This window comes from Pongo abelii, chromosome 1 (assembly GCF_028885655.2).
Source record: "Pongo abelii isolate AG06213 chromosome 1, NHGRI_mPonAbe1-v2.0_pri, whole genome shotgun sequence".
In the NCBI taxonomy this organism is placed as follows: domain Eukaryota; kingdom Metazoa; phylum Chordata; class Mammalia; order Primates; family Hominidae; genus Pongo; species Pongo abelii.
Window position 1 is genome coordinate 148,547,094 of NC_071985.2, and position 13,320 is coordinate 148,560,413.

At 40.0% G+C, this 13,320-nt stretch overlaps 1 long non-coding RNA gene across 3 annotated transcripts in view; it reads left to right on the forward strand.

Moving 5' to 3' along the window:
• The window catches only part of LOC129050383 (uncharacterized), a 44,595-nt gene extending 38,502 nt beyond the window's left edge, over positions 1-6,093 (forward strand). For 2 of the 3 annotated variants that reach the window (XR_008513978.1, XR_008513964.2), the window contains one exon: positions 5,577-6,093. This is a non-coding gene — a long non-coding RNA (uncharacterized LOC129050383). The remainder of the gene's footprint in view (positions 1-5,576) is intronic. The other variant, XR_008513972.1, reaches the window with a different exon arrangement.
• The last annotated feature ends 7,227 nt before the right edge of the window (positions 6,094-13,320 follow it).

Genomic DNA, 13,320 nt, shown 5'->3' on the forward strand with positions numbered 1-13,320 from the left:
TATCATTCTGCCTTTGTCATTTACTAGCTGAGTGACCTTGAGAAAAGAATAACTTAATCTCTCTGAGCTTCAGTTTCATCTTCTGTAAAATGGGAGGAATAATACTGACTTCCCATTCTCACATGGGGGCAACAAATAAATGAGACTTGAATGAGATAATGTGCAGATTACTCCCACGGTATGCCAGGTACATAGTAGGGGCTTAAAAAATTGGAGCCTATTTCCCTCTTACAGTCATTGTAACCTGATATTTAGGTTCATTTTCCCACATTCTACAAGGGTTAGGGCATCAGGCCCTTAATTCACTCTGCCTCAGAGTGCTCCTGAACATCCCCTTCAGCAACGTATAGGCCTTCCTAGCCATCCTGAATTCTCAAAACCCCTTCCAGACTTCAGCTCTGTCTTTCACTCTCCCATTGAATCAGCATTTCAGTCCCTTCAGCGTCTCTGTTCTTTGGATCCCATCTTAGTGTCAAAAACTGTCAACCTCACCCTTCCCCCTTCAGCCCATCCTTTCTCTCCATGACGACTTTATTTCCTTTCATGTTCCTCCTGCATGCCACAGCCAAACATTCAGTGCTGCCATCTCACCAGGACACCGCTCTTTTGTCTGCTTCATTGGCCATGGCAATCTATAACTCTGAATCTACCCAATTACTAGTTTTTTTTCTTTCACCTTTGGTTTACCAGCTCAACCACACCAATGTTCATCTCTTTCAGTTTTATATTTCTTGTTTTACTGTTCCCTTTATACTGCCTCGAGAAGCTTTTACACATTTTTAGTTGGTTTGATCTTCCTTTCCTTCAATAACAACCACTGTAGCATTCAATCTTTGCCTCTCTTTGCCCTCATCTCCACGCTATCTTCCTAAAATCATCCTCCACCATTCAAAAGTCATGTGTTCCTCCTTTCCTACTGCCTAGTTGTCCAAGAAGAAAATGTATTCTTACTCTTTTCCAAACTCAATTAGTGGTCTTGTTCCTTTCCTCCCTCCCAGCTTCTCTTGAATCTGGTAGAACCAATAATTTCTTCTCTTGTTTGTCTCTGCCTCTTCATCGGCTCTTCCTTATTAACCTTCAAACATGTTCAAGTCAGTCAGTCTCTCATCAGGGTGCTACCTTGCTTCTCTTGATTATTGCCAAATTTCTTGATTGTGTTGTTTATCCTCATTACTTTCACTTTCTCATTTATCATTTAAACAGCCATTAAAATTGGGCTTTCACTCAATTTTCACACTACTATACTGAAACTCTCTTGGGGTCACCAGAGTCCTCTTAACAAAGCCAATGGTTTCTTGAAGTTCTCATCCTTCTTGGCATGTCTTGGGTTTTTGACACTGTTGACTTCTTTCTTGAAATTTTCTTCTCCGTTGACTTCAATCCAATAATAATTTCTCTTAGTTTTTCTCCAAAATCTCTAAGCTTTCTGTTTCACTTTTCCATTAATGGTTCCTCTTCTGCCTGTTCTTTAAGTGCTGATGATGTTCCCCAAGTTTCCATGCTCAATCCTCTTTTCATTTTCTACATTCTTTCTTAGGATGATCTCACGCATACTCATGATTTCAACTGTAACATATAGGTTGATGATTTAAAAATTGATAACTCCATGCCCCAGTCTTTCTCCTGAACTCTACTCCCTCTGCTAATAGCTAACTGGATAAATTGCAGGCACCTTACATTCGGTGGGGCTCACCTGCCCCACCACAATCTGACCAGGCCACTCCTACCACTTCTCAGCTTTAATGTTAGATGCATTCAATGAAACTTGAGGTGCAAGACACTTAAGACCTCTGTGGAGTTGTCTCTCTTTCTCCTTTTCCTTCATTACAAGTAACTAGTGATTAGTAGAAGTCACTAGTTAATATTATAAGCAATTTCCTGTCCTGGGCCTTTACAAAAATTCAGTGGCATCCCAAAATCATTTTATTAAGGTGAGAAGGATCTGAGTCACCAGGCCCAACCTGAGTTAGAAGAAACAGGCTGGGCGCGGTGGCTCATGCCTGTAATCTCAGCACTTTGGAGGCTAAGGTGGGTGGATGACTTGAGGCGAGGAGTTCAAGACAAGCCTGGCCAACGTGGTGAAACCCCGCCTCTACTAAAAATACAAAAATTCCCGGGCCTGGTGGCGCACGCCTGTAGTCCCAGCTATTTGGGAGTCTGAGGCAGAATTGCTTGAACCCGGGAGACTGAGGTTGCAGTAAGCCGAGATCATGCTACCATGCTACTGTACTCCAGCCTATGTGACAGAGCAAGACTCTAAAAAAAAAAAAAAAAAAAGAGCCAGAGAGAGAGAAGAAACAAAGACAACCTCAAGCAGTGGCACATGGTCAGAATTTGCTTTTTGTCTCATATGGAGCAGGAAAGAACATTTCAGGCGTCATTTCAGTAAGTTTCTGATATTCTTGCAATACAGTTTTGCAGGTAAAGCCCAAAGTTATTTGCTGAAGATGTCTAATTGCCCTTTTCATTTTGTTTTAAACTGAAAAAAAGCAAAACAAAGCAAAACAAGAAAACAATATCCTGGACTTCTTGGTCAGCAGGGGGAGCACTATCACTTTGCTCTGGGAAGATTTCCACCAAGGCAACAACTATCTTTTAATATAGACCACATCCTAGCAACGAGGAGGAAAAAAATAATGACACGATAGATACATTTGCTCCCTGGTGGTTGCAATTTTTAAACATAGCTTTTTTTTTTTTAGCCTTTGTATTTGAAAAATGTTTGCTTAGGAAGGGGTCATCAGTTGTCTTTTTTTTTGTGTCCTGCCTTTTAGTCACTTTCTAATTTGAGAGAAAGGTATTTAATCCGGAAGACAGGGTTTTAAATGTGTCATGGAGGCTGGTGTTACAGCACCTGGTTAGTATCTGGGCTATGTCTGTGTGACACAGAAATAAAGACACTGATTTGCTCATTTTATTTAAACTAGTCAATACAGTGAGAGAAATCAGTCAAACTGGATTTCTGTCTAAAGTGACCTTTTGGTTGAGTGAATTGATTCAAGGAAATTGAAATGGGGACATGGTGTCCTTCTCAGACTCAGCTGGAGCAAAGCCTATCAAGCGAGGGTGGCAGCATCGTCAACAGGAAGCATCGGGCAACCGGGCTGTCATCTGGCTTCTGCTCTGTGATCTTGGACAGAACGTTTAACTTAACTCTTTGTACCGTGATTTCTTCTCTTATAAACATCTCACACTTTTATGGTGAGGAAATTATAAAATGGATTTGAAAGCATCTTGAAATATCAAGAAATGTCTGTATAATAATTTACACAAAAGACCTAGCTTAGCTCATATATATTCAGACACATATAAGCTATAGAGGCATATATAGTACATACATACCCTGTGTGTACATATGTATATACGTGTGTATGTAGCTAAATCCATATATTTATATCTATGTAAGATATACATACACACACATATAAGAGATATTATAATTATATACACATAAAGGAGGTGTTTAGGTGAAGACAATTCTTTCTGAAAGTATGACAGTTTATAGTAATTTCCCCACTTACAGAATAATAATAGCTTACAGGCAGAAATAATAAAGAATCCAGGACTCTTTTGATAATCTTTTACTTCCTAAAATTCTTATTTGGTGAAGAGAAGTTTATATCACTTATTTTCCATGAACATTTTAAAAAGAAGGAATTCTAATCTGTAGATGCTGCTTTAACTAAAGCTATCCTTATCTAATAATATACCTGATTAAATACTCTGCCAGAGTATTTTTCTCTCATCTCCTTTGTACCCTGAATGGAAGCATTGCATCAAAATATTTCTACAAGCATTTTAAGAGAAATAGATGAATAAGGGGAAATCTAGTTGGCATTTTATTCACTCAGGATCTAAAATGGCTGACTCGTTCTTTTTAAGTTAATCTCTTTTTCCAAATGACAACAAATAATTTAACATGTGACATTAGGCCTTTTTTTAAGTAGTGAATTTTTAATAAACAAATGGAATGGCTTTCATTTTTAATAATATTCCATTTTAAAGTGCAATTTGATCTATTTGATCGGTGGCTGGTTAACTCAGAGGTTAAGAGTGAGGTGCTAATGAATTCAAAGTAATAAGTTTAATTCCTGTGAGGTTCAGGGTTACTCGATACTATGGCTACAGACATATCCCTAATCCTAAATAATCATCCATCTTAAAAATTATTGCTATCCAAATCTGAGACCACGCAATGTAATGTCAGGTAAATAAGGCAAAACTATTTCTACCATTAAGGGGCAACCAAGTCCATCTGCCCACTTGTAAGTGTTTTCAGTATCATCTTGGGATAGCTCCTTCATAATTTTATTTTATATTTTTGGAGTACTTAGGAAAGGTATAAGTTGGGGAATTCCAGGTATTTCAATTAAATCCTACAGGACAACTGTGGTATCATACTGGACAAAAAGCTGGAGTACAGTGAAAAATATCTAGACTGGGAACTACACATACTGTGTTTGAATCCCAACTCTTCCATTTATCAGCTTTGAGCACTTAGACAAGTCACTTAATCTTTCCCAGCCTTGATTTCCTCGTGAAAATGAAGACAGAAATACCTATCTCCCAGCTTACTGTAGGGTTTAAATGAATTAATATATGTAAATATATGTAAATGAGTTTATATATATACTTAGCATGGTGCTTGGCACATAATAAGTACTTAGTAAATGGTAGCTATCTCTAGCCTTCTCATTGTTATTGGAACTCCTACATAAGAGGTATTGTAAGAATTAAATGAGTATTGAATATGGACCACGTTTTTTTTTCTTTTTTTTTTGAGATGAGTCTCCCTCTCACCCAGGCTGGAGTGCAGTGGCTCAATCTCAGCTCACTGCAACCTCTGCCTCCTGGGTTCAACGATTCTCCTGCCTCAGCCTCCTGACTAGCTGAAATTACAGGCATGCACCACCAAGCCTGGCTCATTTTTTGTATTTTTAGTAGAGACGGGGTTTCACCATGCTGGCCAGGCCAACTCCTGACCTCAAGTGATCCACCTACCTTGGCCTCCCAAAGTGCTGGGATTATAGGTGTGAGCCACCATGCCCAGCCCACATTTTTTCTTGAATGGAAGGTATTTTGTTTATCGGTAAGCATTAAATTCATAGTAAAATATTACTATCTCACTGGGGGCAATTATCTCCTTATTCATTAATTAAAAACTCACATGACAAGTTATTGTGTATTATGCACAAAATATTGAGATAGGAATCACAAGGGATTTTTTTAAAAGTGTGAGTATGAGACTTTCACTTCTGGGTAAGATGTAGAAGTCCATGGAAGGCCAACACTCTCAGTGCAACAACTTGGGGTAACCTGGATAAATGTAGTCCCAGCTACTCGGGAGGCTGAGGCAGAAGAATGGCGTGAACCCAGGAGGTGGAGCTTGCAGTGAGCCGAGATCGTGCCACTGCACTCCAGCCTGGGTGACAGAGCAAGACTCAGTCTCAAAAAAAAAATTATGTTTTAAAGGCATCAAGTTTCTGTGGAAGCATGTGGATTAGATGAACCAAAATTCCAGATAGAGTAGAATCCTTGCCAAAGTGAGCTGACACTATCTTATATTTTTTCACCAGATACATGCCAATCCTGAGCGTGGGTTGAAGGATTTGCCTACACAGAGAATCTCTGCTGGAACAAAGAAAAACCAGTAAATTTCTTGACAGTTTTAAAGGGATGACGTGACAAATAGGAAGAAGGCAACTCAAACACATGGCTGATTTTCCCATAACGTATTTGCTGAATTCTGGTACTGCACAGAGAGATATGAAACTAGGGCAAAAACTTTTAAAAGAGTGAAATCTATCTCTCATTGTCTTGTGATGCTTAGGAAACAGGTTCTCCGGAGACCTTCCCTTATATACACCTCCAGTTTTTTCTTAAGACATTTGCCAAGTATTGAAGCTATGAGGGACAGAGGGCTAAAGATCTAGGCTGGAACTTCTGAAGGACAGAGCTGGATCTCCTGCAGTCTTTCAGGGCTGAGGAGATGAAGACTCCAGGGCTCACAATCACAAGCCCAGAAGGAACATATCCTAGAACAGGAGCAAATTAGAGGTAGAGCAAGTCTTAATAAAAATGCAGCTCACACTCAGCACAATTTCTCATTGTATCAATTTCTCATGTAATCAAAATGACCAACTCCTTACCCTCTCTGCCTAACAGAGGAAAGGGAGAACCCTCTCTGTAGAAGATAGCATTTGGAATCTTCACATTTTTTATACCGCATGTCTGACACATAATAAAAAACTAGTAGATATGGGACAAGGCAATAAAATGTGGCCAGTAATAAAGAGAAAAGGCAGGTAATAGAAGCAGACTCATAGATGATCTGGATATTAAAGGCAATAGACAAAAACTTTAGAGCATAAGGTAGAGGCCAACGAAAGAACCAACACTTCCAATATAGAGTAATAATTATTTATGGTTGAGTGATGGTTTGTAGGGGGCTGTCCTCGATTGGGAGAAATTTTCCTGTTTCTCTTGTCCTTATTGAAGGAGGGGAGTTGGTAAGAATAGAGGAGAAATGTCCTTGGACTGTACACCAGGAGCAGGCCTTGTGGCCTAGATTGTGAGTGAGAGTAAATCTGCTAGAGTTCCAGAAGAGTGGTAGTGAGGCAGATTGGGAGAGCTGGGTAACCAAGTCTCAAATACCAAAGCGGAGCAAAGAAGCAGAGGCAAAACATCCAGGAATCGAAGAGAACTGATGCATGAAGGTGGAGACTAAAGACATTTCGTGATTCAAAATGCAGATAAAGCAGCACATAAGAGGCAAGCTGGAGGGAACAGATTTGAGATGTTAACGAGGCACAATCAAGCAGTGGTGGTGATTGTTTGGATGAATGAATGAATGAATGAAAAAAAAAGTCCATATGTCTCCAAAGCCGGGTTACTGGATTAATGGTTCCCAGAAAGGGAAACTCAAGGGGGAGCGGTTCTGATGAGCAGATAGGAGTCATGGATATGGTATGTTTTCAGTGTCATCTAGGTGGAGGTATTTACTACACGGTTTTTCACACCCACATGCATGTGCATGCAGACACACACACACACACCCCCCAAGTGAGAACTTTGTCAGAAATATAATATGGGTGCCATCAAAGTGATAGTGGATGATTGCCCAGGGAAAATATTTCAAGTGAAAAGAGATCCAAAGATAGAACCTAGAGAAGTATTGACATTTAGAGTTGAGGCAGAGAAAGGGAAACTTGAAAGGAGAGACCCAGGTAAGTCAGAGGAAGAAATAAAATAAGGTAAAGCAGAATCTCAGGTATGTGGAGGAGAGTGTGGCTTAAAAAGGGGGCACAGGCCAATGGGCAAAGGATACAAACAAATCTTTTTTTCTTTTTTTAAAGCACTGGAAATTAGCAAGGGAAGAGTCACTGGAGAGGTGGCCACAAGATTGAGAGCTTTTCCTACAAGTTTGATTGTGAAGGGAAGGAGAGGTATAGGTCAGTTCTAGGATAGGGTGTGGTGCTATAGAACCCAGGCAGGTTTCTTGTTTGTTTTGTTTTCAAGGTGGGAGAGCCTTGAACATGTTTATATGGTAAAGAGAAAGATCTAATAAAGAGCAAGTGGCTGAAGAAGTGGGAGGAGATAAATGATGGTGTCAAGTCCTGGAAGAAGTAGGAAGATATGAGATCTATTTAATAAAATAACCAGTGGTGAGATTTGATTAAAAAACACACACTGTGTGGCCATGTGTGCATGTGTGAATGTATATATGTGTGTATAATATACTTATACATCAATAAGAACATATAAGTAAAAATCGATTCTTTCTGGATGGGGATTTTTAGTAATGTAGTCTATCTAATATGTTAAGTGGTGGTACTATTAATTGTCAACATATTATAACCTAAACTTAAATGCCAATTTTAAAATTTTATTTTAGAAAGTGATTTTTCCAAAATGTTTTATGTAGTATGTTGCCTTCTTAAATGAAATATTCGGAACACAATTTGACCTTTTCTCGATGACTCACTTTGAACATCAATCATTGTTCAATTCTGTAATATTGCCATGCCCTCAGGAGCCACTAAGGTCCACAGGGCTGTTCACCCAATGTTAAATGGCTCCAGACAGCTGTGCTGTTAAGAGTTCTTCTGTCTTTCCACCCTGTCATTTGTCACTTCTCTGCTGTTGTCATTGTTTGCCAAGGCATCCTGCTTCTTTTTCTTTTTGTTTTTTTTTTTGAGACAGAACTGTGCTTTGTCGCCCAAGATGGGAGTACAATGGTGTGATCATGGCTCACTGTAGCCTCAATGACCTGGACTCCAATCCTGCCTTAACCTTCCAAGTAACTGGAACTACAGGCATGCACCACCATACCCAGCTGGTTTAAAATTTTTTTTTTTTTTGTAGAGACAAGGTCTCACTATGTTGCCCAGGCTGGTCTTGAACTCCTGGGCTCAAACGATCCTCCTGCCTTGGCCTAAGACTTCCTGCTTCTTATATGTTGCCTTCACTCTGTATAAACCTGCTGAGTAGAGACCTAAGAGTGGCTGCAGCCATTCCTAAAGTGCAGACACAGACACAGGGACAACTTGTTCAGCTACTCGGGTGTCTTTTTGCAGAGCCCTGATGGAAAGATGGTTGGACTGGCCTGCCTACATTCCTCCTACTGGGCCAAGGAATGGACTGAGGTTGGCTGCAAGTCTGACTTCTTGGACATAGGGAAACAACTGGCTTGCAGCATGTACCAGTCTCTCCTTGGTCACCAGACACTGCTCCATCTCACAGAGGTGTGTAGACCTGAGTCATCAGGAGACTGGTTAAACCTTTATCTGCATATGGTCCTGAGCTACTGGATATTACAGTAAATTAGTCATGAAATCTGACCAGTGTTTTGTTTTTGTTTTTCTGATGGTGGGGACAAATTATTTTGCCTGTGGCAAAAGTAGCTGGATTTTTATAGCTCCTTTTCCTGCTCTCTAGGACCAGCTACCCCAGAGACAGATTGTCCCATTGTTAAAATCTTTGTCTAACACCTCTGGGAGGAAAAACTACCTCCCTGGCACATACATCAAAGCGTGGGATTGACATTTTCTTCCTTTGCCCCTTACCTCTCGCTCATCCTTTGGCTGATCCAGAGTGGCTGAGACCAGTTCTATCTCTAAAGTCAGAGCTCACAGCCCACTCATGAATCAGCAATCTTTTCACCCAAAATGAAAACAAAAGGAAGCAGTCCTCTTTCCAGAAGGTTGTAGATATATGACATTGATATCAATCTATTATTTAGGATAAGCATTTAAATTATACCTCTCCTTCAATTCTGTATTTTTTTTTTTTTTTTTTTTTGAGATGTAGTCTTGTTCTGTTGCCCAGGCTGGAGTGCAGTGTTGCGGTCTTGGCTCACTGCAAGCTCCGCCTCCGGGTTCATGCCATTCTCCTGCCTCAGCCTCCTGAGTAGGTGGGACTACAGGCGCCCACCACCATGTCCAGCTAATTTTTTGTATTTTTTAGTAGAGACGGGGTTTCACTGTGTTAGCCAGGATGGCCTCAATCTCCTGACCTCGTGATCCGCCCACCTCAGCCTCCTTGGACAATTCTGCTTTAAACACCTCTCAGCCATACAGTGATAATTCGAACATAGAGGAAGCTTAAGACAGTCCAGGTATATTGAAAAGATTGTCTTCTGTGGCTAGCTCTCCTGCCAAACCACCAGAAACTTCCTGATATTACAGGAAATGAAGAAAAACAGTGGTGAATGGAAGAGATAGGATCTTGGGATTAGACTAGGATACTGCAGGCCTAGCAAACTGGTGGCTTCCTTATCTGCAAAAGTAATGAAGAAGATCCTGGGCTAGCTACTGGGTACACAAAGTACTTCCATTAAAGCCAAAACAAATGACCAAATATTTATTGAACACTTGACTGCCTAATACCCAGATACAAAGTCTTCCTTTGTACTAAAGCACCATGTACACTTCAGATGTTGCAGCCTAGAAACCCTGATCACAACACACAATTTCATTCAGCGAACATTGCCCTAAGAGGGTAGGGATGCGATATATACTGCCTGTTTATCTTGTGTAAGAACCTTATACATATTATTTTTCTTAATTTTCTCCATTTTACAGATGAGGAAATCAAGGCTTTGAGGATTTAAGAAAATTGTCTGAGGCTGTAAAGTGCCAGGACTGTAATTTAAAATTCCAAAACCCTATTCTCGTGGCGTCATGTGTGTTTGCTCTGTAAATAATTACAGCAGCATCTGGCCGGGTGCGGTGGCTCACGCCTGTAATCCCAGCACTTTGGGAGGCCGAGACGGGCGGATCACGAGGTCAGGAGATCAAGACCATCCTGGCTAACACGGGAAACCCTGTCTCTGCTAAAAATACAAAAAAATTAGCCAGGCGTAGTGGCGGGCGCCTGTAGTCCCAGCTATCCGGGAGGCTGAGGCGGGAGAATGGCGTGAACCTGGGAGGCGGAGCTTGCAGTGAGCCGAGATCGCAACCACTGCACTCCAGCCTGGGCGACTGAACAAGCCTCAAAAAAAAAAAAAAAATAATAATAATAATAATAATTACAGCAGCACCCTTTAATCTGCTTGTTAATATTATAGCAGGAACTTTTGTTCATACTGACAGCATTTGCAAAGAACTTCATGGATGTTTATAAGGCGTTTGGGCTTGTGTTTGTAGCTTCCTCTTCCTTGAGAAGATTTCTTCTATTTATTTCCTCTTCATTCGTCAAGTATGAGATAAAGTAAGAAAAAGACTGGTTTTTATCTATTTGTCTGTTATTGAGAAAACACTATCACCGTGGAGAAAGGGAACAATTCCAATAAATAGCACTCTCAGTTCCTTTATTTCTACCAGTCTCTTAAACTGATTTCTTCACAGAATTGAGTACTTGTTAGAATGTGGTACAGACATAGCATTTGCTTTCCCTCAACTTCTGAATTAATATGATTAATTAATATAGTTAATATTTACTGTTGTTCTGCCAGTTAAAAATGGAAGATAGAGTTTTTATGTGCTAGGCACTGAACTGTTTTACATAGATTGCCTTATGCCTATTATTAACATTCTTGTTTTTCAGTTTAGAAACTGGCTTAGAGAGGTTAAGTAATTTGTTCAAGGTCACACAGCTGGTAATTGCTCAAGGTTGACAAAGCTAGGTTTTCACCCACGCTATGTGATTCCAGAGCTGTTATCTTGTACTCTGCTGCCACCCAAATCCAACTGGGTTCTCATGGGATGTCATACTTAATTGATTCAAATAACACTAATATATTTAACATTTCCTTCAAAGAGCTTTGCAAAAAATATGGGGAAACAACAGGAAAAAAATCAAGCAATATTAGAAATAAATCGGGCATGTGGAAAGAGAAGAAAAGAGGGGCCAGTTAACAAGGAAGAAAGAGTGTAATGGGGCTAGGGAAAGCCTGGATCTTGATCTCTAACCATCACCGCTTAAGGCAAGGAGTTGTGTGGATGCTTTAAAGGGTGTTTGGCAGAGAGTTACATGGCAAGAGTTACATGGCAACACACTGCCTACAGAGTGATGAGACATTTTTCTTGTTTGGCTGGTATGGGGCTTCTGAAAGCCTTTTCTAAAGAGAACTGTCAGAAAGGGTGGAAAAAAATGAGACTAGGGTATGGGCTTTTAAAGTGATTAGCTCAAAAGAACTACATTCATTTGGCTGCATTCAGTTTTAAAGTGATTAATTGGAAAAGACGACATTTATGTAAGTGCTGGTGAGATGGATAAGACATCATTTAAATCTCAATATGGCACTCCCTCATATATCAGGTTATAACAAGTGGTCTGTATGGAATGTGATTCTAATAGGGTCATAGTCATAGGTCACAGATGCTGTCTATTTACAGTAGAGGACATCTTTTCCACCTGACCATGATGAGCCAGCTATCTGCAGGACACTGATGACAAAGGAATCTGAGTGACAGAGTATATGCAAATTCATTTTCATTCTTACACAGGCTTGCAGATAGCCTGCTGATGTTCAATAATATGATCATTTTATGATAAATAAGCAAATATTTATTGAGCACCTACTATATATTAGGTTCTCATTATGGAAATAACTATAGATATTATTAATTTAGGCAGGAAATCATGGTGTTCATCTATCTCCTCAAGAATTTTCAGAGTTTGCTCACTGAGTTTAATTCATTGCTTGGTTTTAAGGTCCTACTTGCATTACAGCCCCACTCTACCTGTCTATCTCATTTTTCTCAATTTCCCAATCCACATTCTCTCCTCTTGTCAAGCCTAGCTCCGTACAGTCTTCTCCTTGTATGGTTCTTAGGTCTGCCTCTGAGACTTTGCTCACGCCGGTCCTTCCTTCTAGAAATCCTTTCCCTCCCATTCCAACTGTCCAAATTCCACCCATCCTTGAAGAGCCCTCAATTTCCACCTCTTCATTAAAGGCTTCTTGACTGTTCTGGGCTTTATTAATCATATCTCTCTGAACTGATAGTATAATTAAAATGTGTTTCACAATTTAGTACTTAATCATAGAATTTCAGTACTGAAAAGGACTTTAAGATTGTCCTCAATTTATGCATGAATCCCCTCTACACAACCCTCCCAATGAGCTTTTAGTTTGCACTCAAACACGTATCTTGGGAGATATTGCTGTCTTTTATATTCATTCGTTCAACCAATATTTACTAAACAACTATGTTTCAGGCATTACACTAGGGACTGGGGATTCAATAGTGAGCAAGACTCTAAAATCTATATCCCCTTATAAAGATAATATTATATAGTGGTAAATGCTAAAATAAAATAAAATAAAATACTGAGTTGTGTTAGAAAGTGATTGGAGATGCTAATTTAAATAGGGTGACCAGGAAAGACCTCTCATAAAGAATTTCTTTAATATTGAGGGCCTTGATGATGAGAAGGGGCCAGCTCTGTGCACATCTGGGAGAAAAGTTTTTTAGACAGTGAGAACAAGTGCATGACTTTGAGGTGGGATCGGATTTGGTGAGTTTGAGGAATAGGAAGAAGGACAATGGATGAAGTGTAGCGAGTGGGTAGGCGAGAAGTAGAGATGTAGCTACAGAGGGAGCCCAGGGAAGATCCTGTGGAGCTCATAGGCCATGGCAGGAGATTTGGACAATATAGTTTGCACTTAATTTGAGCTGAATCTGGCTCACTTGACTTTTTATTCCTTTATCTTAGCTCTGCTTCTAGGCGTCATATAGAACTAGTGTAGACCCTCTTGCACAGAACAGCCTTATATATTTGAAGACACCTATGCTATCCCTAATGAGACTGTTCAGGGATAAACAATTCCATTTCTTTCTACTGTTCCTTCTGCAATCTCAGGAGCTGTTCCCATTC